General features: G+C 42.3%; 1 long non-coding RNA gene across 4 annotated transcripts; it reads left to right on the forward strand.

Moving 5' to 3' along the window:
• Positions 1 to 272: 272 nt before the first annotated feature.
• LOC124654074 lies at positions 273 to 3,926 on the forward strand. 4 transcript variants are annotated; one of them, XR_006988193.1, is made up of 6 exons: positions 274 to 844; positions 987 to 1,059; positions 1,146 to 1,299; positions 1,743 to 1,961; positions 2,163 to 2,342; positions 3,166 to 3,926. It is a non-coding gene; the product is annotated as an uncharacterized LOC124654074 (long non-coding RNA). The 4 variants fall into 4 exon arrangements; XR_006988194.1 differs by having other exon boundaries at positions 273 to 844; positions 968 to 1,059; positions 2,163 to 3,926; XR_006988195.1 differs by having other exon boundaries at positions 273 to 844; positions 1,740 to 1,961; positions 2,163 to 3,926.
• The last annotated feature ends 6,703 nt before the right edge of the window (positions 3,927 to 10,629 follow it).

Raw genomic sequence — 10,629 nt, forward strand, 5'->3', positions numbered from 1 at the left:
TGTGTAGCAATTTCTCCCACCGCTTAGGCTAATCCCTATCCCTTCTCTCTCTAAATCACCACGGACTAGCTCAAAAAAGTCACCACGGGACACAGGAGAGCAATGGGGAGGAGACGCATCCCAGGAGGGCCGCCGCCGACGAGCGCATCGAGGAGGCTCCGCCGGGACGCGTCCAATGAGCACGAGGAGGCCCGTCGCATCGCGGGGGCTTCTCCGAGACGCCGTCGACGTGCGTGGAGGCCCATCGCGGGAGGCTCCGCTAGGAGGCCTCCGACGAGTACGGGGAGGCGCATCGCAGGGAAGGCAGCACCAGACCGCCGTCCAATCTACCACCTCGCCGCCAACGAGCATGAGCTGTGAGGAGGAGGCGCGTCGCGGGGATGAATCCGACAGGACACTGTCGACTCCACCACACCGCCGCCGATGAGCTCGAGGAGGAGGCGTGACGGGCGGAGAGGGCTACACAAGGCCACAGACGACTCCACCACGCCGTGAAAAGCAGCTCTGATGGATCCCGACCGCCTCGGCGTGTGCCCCATGTCGGGATTTCTTTTCGTCTCCTCCCCGCCACGATCTCTCCTGAAGCGGCGGTTGACTGGAGGCGAGAAACGTCGGGAGCCCTCGCCGACGTCTTCGTTGCTGGCGCTGCCGTGGCCGGCGATGTCTTGGGCCGGGGCGCGGAAGAGGTTGGACAAGCAGTCACCAACTTGCCATGCCACAACGCGACGGCAAGCCCCCGTGCTAGCAACGCCTTGGCCCCGAGCGACCGCTGAAGCCAGTGGAGGACCAGACGGTGCCGGTTCTCCTATTGACGGCAAGATTGGAAACCTTTCTTCTCAATCAGGTTCGGCCGCAATGCATGTTATCCTCATGTTACTTGCCATGAAAATATTTTAGTTTTTCTTGCTGTGTACAATTGAATCTGGGACTATGCGGGTACAATTAAATCCTGATGAGGTCTTGGAAGATTGGGTCATGCTTTGCAGCTGTGGCCGACGGGCTTATGGAAAACAACGACAACTGCGGAATATGGTTTTTGTTTGCTTCCTTAATTGCCAGGTGAAGAACCATCTCCCCTCATGAAGATTCAATTTGTCATCCCTTCAGGCAATGCTGAGCTCGATAACCATGTTCTTTGCGTTCAGGCCATGGCTGGAATAGGTCGTGGTTTGTGGCAGGCATCCTACATCGAGCATCGAGAACTTGGCATTTGTTTGGTTTCTTAATTCTCAGATGAAGATTTGCGCCCCTTCATCAAGATTCAGTTTATTTTTGTTTGTTTCGTCCATCAGTAGCAGGGTGAGGTCGATGCCCATCCTCTTATGTTCAGACTTTGAGTTCATAGTCTGTTGCAACTTACTTTGACTAGGATAATTAATCCTAGCAGTGTTTGTAGTTGGTTGGCTTAGCTGCTTGACACTTACAGTTACAGAAATTGCAGGACTGCTACTTGAGTTGCTGGTTTAGCAACTACATAGTTATAGGTGACATTTCATATTGTTTGACCGATGCTTACCTAGAGAACCAAAATAAGCAAACACTTGGTATTCATATGAAGAATTAACAAGTTTACTAAGCAGTTTCGTGTTTCCAGTTTCCCTAGCCATATTTCATTAGCTTAGTACGAAACTATATTTTTTATTTTCCTAGAAGTATTTGCTCCTTAATTGGGCCATATTATGATGAATCTATCCCATTTTTATCATTCTCACTACCTTATTTTCGCTGAACCATCCTAGCAGGGCAAACAACTTTTTGGTTGGACAGATACCTCCCTTTCTACTTCCCCGTCGAACCATTGATTGATCATAGTTGATCCTTGCTTAGCTTCATGCCGCTGTTGCTGATCCAATCGAAGTCAGGGAGCCGGTTCCTCTTCGAGGAGTGGAGAGTTTTCATGCTCAATGAGAGTTGTCGTAAATAGAATCAAGCGTACTCTCTTCAAACTCAACGAGCTCACTGTATGTTCTTTGCACGCTAGCAGTTTTCACCTCATGATTTTTCTTGCCTTGATTAAGTAACATGGAGTTGTTTATGAAATTAAACATGACCTCTTCGTTGCTGTACCTTTTTCTGTAGTGGATGAACCACTAATTCATGCTTCTCTATATGTTTTAGATTCAGACCCTAAGAGAAATACTCATACTTCTGTCTAATTCTAGGACATCTTCACACTCGTGGACTCTGGTGCATCAAGGATAGAAGACCGATATGCTTCAGTACTGACATTGATCTACAAGTAATTAGTTCTTTCAGCAACAAATGCAAATGCTTACATGGTAAAACATGGACATGCATTGGACCATTCTAGAGATGTCTCATTGCTTCAGTTTTCTTTCTAGGTATCCTTTAATTGCTGCCCATTCTCAATTAGTTTATTAACAAATTAATTAGTATGTGAAGTATTCCTATTCCTTACAGAGTACCTTGGTTCTGCTCCTTTGTCCAATTGTACTGTGCTTGCATACATAGCTGAAAACCCCCAAAATTATTCCATGTAATTTGCAAGCAGTTCAGAGACTCTTTGAGCACGTTCATTGTTCAGAGCATGTGTCCTTAGGTCTCCCATACTTGAACTGCATGATATGCATCTTGATGCTGAAAAGAAGATGATGTACATATATGTGTGGCTCTTCTGAGCAAGTTTATTAATGTCTGGGAGGCTACTGTTAGTTATATTTGCCTGGTAGGTGCCTACATATGATTTTTTTCAACATTAGTCTCACTTGATTTTGTGCAGCGTATCTACTTCTGTAAAACTATTTTATCGGTTTTCGCATGAGGATATGCGTAATGTTCAGTGAATAGATTTTAGAAGGCACTATCTATTGCCTAGCTACTGAAATTGCATAAATGATCAGTGGGGAGATTTTAGAAGGCACTATCTATCTATTGCTAATAGTATGATAAGACACTACATGGTAAATATATTAGCATCCCGTTCAAATGACTGGAGGTCTTCCTAATTGAAGGGACTCTTTTCTAGCCAAAAATTAATCACACTAACAATACATCTATACAATGTGATATCCCGTCAGAAGCATCACTACCCACACCCAGCTATTGCTTTAGTATCAAATAGAACTGCAATTGCTAAACTTCCACGTCATTTTTTTTGTCAAGAGCTACTAAACTTTCCTCTTATTTTTTGGATGAGGTGTTCAGTTCTTTCTTGGTTGGGATTGACACCGAGCACTACCCAGAAAGTTTCGGTGGGACAATATTCTCTACAAGGTCGGCTTCGGATCATCTGAACATGAAACAACGACGACAGAAGTCTTACATTACCTTTCCGATGTTGGCATTATAGCTTTTTTCAATTTCTTTGGACAGAGCTTGCTCCAGTTCTAGCCCTCCCCGTGCGAAGCAAAGAAATCATCACCATCTTTCATCTGCCACTGAATATAACAGTGCCAAACACTGATAGTTTGATGACAGGGGAACAGGGAGACCACCCGCCTTAGCATGCTAAAAAATTATATTCATGCTAATTAGTTCAACTATACAGTTCAGGTACTGCTTAGGAACGTCAATCCTATCGGTTATGTAATGAAAATAATCTATGTATGTTAGTATCTCTAGCCAATGTCCCTACGTGGATTTATCTTACCATCTCTGTACTCAACTAGGAATATATATATTAGTAACAAATTCAAAAGCCTGTGGAAGTTTTTTCATAGTACATAAATTTTACTCATTCCTTCAGTATGTTTGGGATAAGGATATCACATAGATAAAGTTTCACCTTGAATTGCCGCCGCGCCAGTTCATGTGGGCGGATGTGGGGCATGAGCATAGCAGCCAGTCTGAAGACCACCGGCGCGGGAACTCCGGCTTCCAGGTGAACCATTCCACTCCGTGCTTTTTTACTTCCATCAATCAGATAATTTCTCAAATATTTTCTTCTCTTTTCTCAGTTCAGTCAGGTCAAGCCATTACTCGGTTCCCCACATTGCACGGTGGGGGACTAGCCGTGTGGAAGCACTTGCCGGTTGCCGCCCATCATGGCTGCACTGCTCAAGGCCAAGGCAGCATGCTTCTTGCTACGGGAGTACCTAGACTAGACTACAGTGCAGCTCAAGATTTCCTCGCACTTCGACTTCATTCAGGTACTTAGACTACCAAATTCCAATTGTTTGTACTGTGTATACTATTATGGGAAAGATTGGTAGCTGAAGCAAAGTTAGTTAATCTGTAATCATTAAACTTTTTTTTCGCCCAAGCCCTTATGATGATGCTCTTGAATTTAAACGCAGCAATTATTTCCAGATTTTGTGGAATTGTATTTTTGAATGATCCTCACAACTGTTGTTGATCAAGCAGTAGCAGAGTTAGCATCTTAATTATTATTTTTAGAAATAGGAAACGCAGTCTCAGTAACTTTGGTTTTGCTCGGCAAAATAGCTGAAGATCAATGCATGCCTATTTTGTAGCATATAGTTATTTCCATGTTCAGATAAGCTTTTCCCAAAATGTAAGGTTCTACAGATGTTCTACGTTATCTCATGCCTTGCTTCTCACGATAAACTGCTTGTGGTGTTCAGTGTGCTCCCCATCTGTAGAAATTTGCTTACTGTCGATTGTCTACTTTATAGAGAAACAATAGAGTGCTTGCCCTATTTCCGTCAAAATTCGCTTCCCGTCCATTAAATAAGCTCTGCAGAAATCATAGGGTGCTTATTATTGTCATACTTGGCAACAAAAATGTCATGTCTTTTATTTTTACTCGGAATGGTGCATCCAGGAGAAAGTATTCGTTATTCAAAATTTGTATGTATTCTATCCTCAACGGTAGGAAATAATGTGATTTCTTTATGGAATTAATGTTTGTTATTTTTCTAAATTATATTTGCAACTCAGAAAATGATTGCTTATGCTATTTCATACAAGTTAAAAAAATGCTGATTTCTCACAAGGTTTGGTACAAATAAGGTGCGGCTGGTATCGGCTGATCCTAACATGAAATTTAATCTATGTGTTCCTATTTAATGCGCTGGCACTAATGTTTCTAACACTATTTGTTCGGTTCCTATTTAATTTGCCTAGCACTAATGTTTCTAATCGATTGAAAAGATTTTTTCCAGGCTGTAGACAACCTTCTTTCTCACAACCGCAAGTAATTTCTGGGGTAAAAATTATGCTTCGTGCCTCAAATAAAAATAATATTTATTCATCGATTCCTAATATTATCGTACTAACTGGAAGTTGAGAACGTCAAGGTGTACTGTATCTTGTGAAGATGCAAATCTTGCCAACGTTGTGCATTTCTGGAACAAGGTTCACACCCATGTCCATATTGTTTCACTTGCCTTTTTTTTCTGTCCAATCTTATTGTTGTGTGATGTGTCATTTCTTCATTTCTGAAGCTCCTCGGTGATTTTCCTAATTTCTAAGTTCTCACTACCTTTTTTCTGGCCAGTTCTTAGTCTACAATCCTTGGACTTATGATCTCCAGCCAGTTAGTGTGGCAAACGGTTTAAGAAATTCCAACCAGTTAGTGGCAACCGAGAGAACAACATAGAGTTATCCCAACTTATGAGGTCTTCTCATAATAGGCAACTTTCCCCCACCAGGTCAGCATGACGTAAGTGGAAGTTCAGGATTGTCACTGTTTACCTATTCTATAAGAAAGTTTTATAACAACATTCGAAGGAATAATTTAGGAGGCTTTATTTGAGAGGGTGTCTACCTTGTGTCTATCTGAAAAATGTTTTGCTGGTCTGGTTGTCATCCCAAACTAACAAAATAATTATAACTTTAGAGGTTTCCTTGCCGATGTTTTAATTTCTTTATTCTTTGGTTCTTCGTGCTAGGTTTTCTCCTGCGGTACGTATAAATCTCATGGCTGTTGGGAATTCCGGACATCGCTGTGTCCTACTCCTTTCTTTTTCTCATTGTTCCTCGCAGCTCCGCTCACGTGTACTCACTTTATCAACTGGATGGCATGCTTGGGGTCTCCTTTTATCAGCACTACAAATGGCTTCGGGTTTTCGTGTGCTGAAATTATAAGAACAATAAGTAAATAAGTTGTATCAGGCTAACAAAGCATGTATGCATGTTTTTGTTTTGACATCTGTGACAAACATGTGGCATCTGGCTGCAAATATAGATCATAATTATCATGGAAAACACAAATCGAAAAAGGAACTAGCTCTGTTTGAAATTCATACATGTTGCACATTTTCTGAATTTGGAAATATAATTGGGTTCTACTCCTGCTAGCAAGGAACATAAGCTGTTATTTTGTGAATTAGTGTTTTAGTTGAATGCTTTACTGTGTAATAAAGTGTACAATTAAAAAAGGACTAGCCTTGCGTAGTGTGTCTCTTGCACTATCGAGTACCACAAAAAGGCAAACAACTCGCTGGAATTATTGATAAAAAAATAGGAGATGATCCAAAACTGACTGCCTAGGGGGCTATAAGTCTTTGCAAATTTGTACAATAGAATATATATTTAAGAGGGGGTTATTCATCCTTCGTGTGCGTAGAACACGTATAAGGAGGAATGATATGCTTTCGTTGTTTGTAGCTGGTAATTGAAACATTAGTAGCTGGTTAAATTGATAACCAAAAAACTACCTCTGATTTGAATATCCAGATAAAAGCACCACTTATAATAGTGCATATGTGCTTCACATGTGCGTCTTTCTAGAGCAAGGTGGACGTGTCGGATAGTTTATCTTTGGGTGGATAAAAAATTATAACTTAATTACATGATCACCCTTAACTATCAAGTCTGGCCAGTATCTGTTTACGTGTGGTTGGCTCATGTTCTGGATCACATTCAAAGCCTAGCATGCATATGTTCACTTGCATATTTTCTAATGGAATTTTCCTCACTAGCAGATTATTTTACACCATTTGCGTTTTACTTTTTGCAGGCGTAATAATTCAATAGTTTGGAGCTTGAGAGACCACCAAGAATTTAGTGAAAAAAAAACACTGAACACATCTATTGTATGCCAATTGAGAGATCAACCTGTCCTGTTTTAGACAACAGGTTTTCGTTGTTCTTTTCATAGGGGTTACCTTTTATTCCACTTTGTGGGTTAATTGTGCAGAAATATAAGTGCAACCTGTGACACTGCACAGTCCTGTTGCCACAGTTCAATTTCAGGTGGACATGAATGAAGCTCTTGCAGATATCATGTTGCCACTTCATTTTCTCATATTTAAAGTCTTAGTCCTTCTAGATGAAATAGTATAGTGCAGAAATCCAACAAAAGCATGTACTTTCTGTTAAAGTTACTAAGTTATTGCAGAAGGTAAGAAATGTGTTCTTTGTTCCAATCAAGCTAAGTATAAAGGTGAATTTTGCAAATAGATAAATAAATTATACATTTGCCATTTGACTAGACCCAGTAGGTCTTCTTACCTTCATACTATTCTGAGTGGGATGTTCAACAATAATATGACATCTCAATAAATTTTAGGTCTAAAGGCGCAACGTGATATGCATTATGATACCAACATATTGCTAGGTACAAGTAAACAATTGTTTCCATTTTAATTGTACGGCTGGTATGTTTTTCCTGTAGATTACATGGGGCAAATGTGGTGCAAATGTCTCTGGTTTTTCCTCGGTGGTTTTGTTCTATTTTAATAGAATGCATTCTGCATTCTACTTCTTTTTCTGAAGATTTAGCCTACCCGTTTATGTATCCTTTTGTTCCGGAAATGTGCTCTTCTTTAGAAATTGATTAGCTGCGACCGACTGCATGAGATTATTATATATTTATGAAATACCATTCTTCTGCTATATTTTTGCTTTCTGTTTCAAACATGATTTTGTTCTTTGCGCAAAAACTCTCCTATAGAGATATTCTTTTAACATTTCGTAATTCAATAACTATTTTATCTTATAGCTTCGGTACAGCGTATTTTCATGTGCTACGGATGAGATAATCCTATCATTAAGTGACTATTGCTTTAATTGCCAATTTGTGAACTGTTCTTCATGAACATCTTGCCACCGGCTCTTCTTCTGTACGTATGTAAGATGCCATCAGCTAGGTATGCGAATGTATTGTTGTCATTTATCAAGTTTGTTTGATTTTTTCATTGGCATGTACTTAGGTATTATGACGGTTTAGCTTCACTTCTTTTGAGATATCCCTTACAAGTCTAAGTGGTGTATCCATGCTATTTCACCTAATTCTCCAGTCAGCCACCATACCGGCACGGCGTGCCGCCGTGCCGATCATTGCTAGTACGTACTATAGCTAGTACAAAATGTACATGCAAAGGCAACAATCAAAGGCGCCAAGGCGGCAATCAATCACGACGAGTGCCGCGCCGCTCCGGCCACAATATGCGACAACGTGCATGCCAGACAGCGTGTGCAAGATGCACGAGCGCGCCGGCCGGCCGCCGGACCGTCGCGTATACTCCAACCCGACGTGCTGCAGGCTGCGCTCGTGCACGGCGTGCAGTCGATCGTGACCTGATAGATGCTGGTCCGTGGTTAATTACCCAAGGTTCCGTGACAGGCAGGGAGAGACTCTCCTAGTCATTGGCAGACCTTTCTCGTGCGAGGAACAGGATACCGTCATTGGTCAACAAACACGAATAGTTGTGTAGTTAGACTTGTCTAATCTTGTCGCCGCTCGTTTTGACATATGAATAAGATGTGTCTTATCAGTTATCATGGACCATGTCGAGGTAAAGCATCAGCATATCGTGCCAGTTTGAGGCAACCAGCTTTGGCACGATGACCTACCCATTTTATAAACAAAAAACTGAGATGACATACGCTATTCTTCTGTTTTCAGAGCAAAATTATAATAACTGATATCTTATATTTCTCTATTTTAAAATAAATTGCTCAACTTTATCAAGATATGAAAGTATATAGAAATATTGCACTATATCTGTATATAAAAAGCCAAATTATTTTCGGATGGAGGGAGTATGTTTTTCTTCCCAAAACAATCAAACTACCCTTTTCTAGCCAAGGTGATGTTTAACTTTTTCTTTGATAAAAGTATATACTAATACCATGAAAATGCCAGTTACACCCAACCTCTGCAACAACCATGAAAAACATTTATATTTAATTATTTGGGCAATATTTTATCATACATGAGAAGTGAAAAATAAAAAGAAATTAGGAAGGAGAGCCCACCATACAGTATTTTTATTCGTCCGCTAGTGCAACAGCCATAACATAATGGTGGTATGGATGTACACATCCAAAAAAGAAAAAGCTAAAAAAGCAAAAATTTCGTTATAGTGTTTTAGTCCTTACAGCAGCAGCACAAACACCACCATGAAAAAAAATTTAAATCTAATTTTTTCAAAAATAACGCATCCAAGAAGAAAACAGTGTACATACACCGTCTTCACCCGATCATAGGTCTTATGTTTTTATCCTGAAGAAAATCCCTGCTCTCAAAATAATGCTTTCAACAAGATCATTGCCAACACATACTAGTTAAGCCCATACCTTAGATTTTTACCCTGAAAAGTAGACCATCGAATTTCTCCTGATGTCCTGTAAGGGTATTTTACCCTTATCCATTATTTTGGTGACAATGACACCGTGCTAGTGTATTTGGACTAATACATGGCTACAAGATGATTCTCAGGTATTAGCCAAAGAGGTATAAAGGTGTATCAATGGAAGAAGAAGGCAATGGAGACCCCCCCCCCCAATTCGACGAAAGAATCAACAGGATTTTCCTGTGTGTGGCCGGTCACTGGCCCGGTCGGACCGGCCCTGGCACCGGCCAGCCCGGTCAGGACCGGCTCCGGCGCTTGTGCCATCCGGGCAGGATCCAGTAAAGGGGGCAAGCCCTCCGGTCGCCGCCCGGTCACCAGCCCGGTTAGGACCGGCCCGTCCGGTCACCAGCCCGGTTGGACCGGGCTACCGACCGGCTGCCCCGGCGCCAACCGGATTTGGCGCTTGTGCCATCCGGGCGCATTCCAGTATGCCCAGAAGCTCCTCCGGTCAAGCTCCGGTCCCTGCTCCGGTTGAAACCGGCCGGCCCGGTCGAGAGCCCGGTCTGACCGGCCTGTGCGCCGGCCGGCCCGGCGCCAAACCCGGTCAACCGGATTCCTCGAAGAAAATCTGATGTGGCAAGTTGACCAACGGCCATTTTTCGAAGAACACTATAAATAGGCCTTCTCCTACCTCCGAACAGTTAGGCAACATACTACAAGCTGTTCTTGAGCTCTCTCTCTCTTACTCCATTGCTAGAAACACCAAAAGCCTCAGATCTCCCTCCTCCTCCACCCAAACTCAAATCCCTCCAGGGAATCATTAGAGGAGGACCCGATCTACCGTTCTACCAAGCCAAATCTCATTCCCCCTTGTATTCATTGAGAAGCTTGCTTCCTAGGGTTCCTTGGAAACCCTAGGTGGGCAAGAAGGAGTCCGGAAGCTGTCCGAGCCGTGGATTTGCTCCGGGCAAGATTGTGAAGGTTTGGAGGCTACCTCAAAGTCTACCACAAGTGAGTGAGCTATTCCTTCGTGGGATAGGCTCCGGAGAATAGGGTGAGCCTTCGTGGCGCGGGGAATCCTTCGTGGGACCTCCACTCCTCCAAACGTGACGTACCTTGTTGCAAAGCAAGGGAACACGGTGTAGGAAAATGTTGCATAGAAAACAAAAATTTTCCTATCGCGAAC

This window comes from Lolium rigidum, chromosome 5 (assembly GCF_022539505.1).
Source record: "Lolium rigidum isolate FL_2022 chromosome 5, APGP_CSIRO_Lrig_0.1, whole genome shotgun sequence".
NCBI classification, from domain to species: Eukaryota; Viridiplantae; Streptophyta; class Magnoliopsida; order Poales; family Poaceae; genus Lolium; species Lolium rigidum.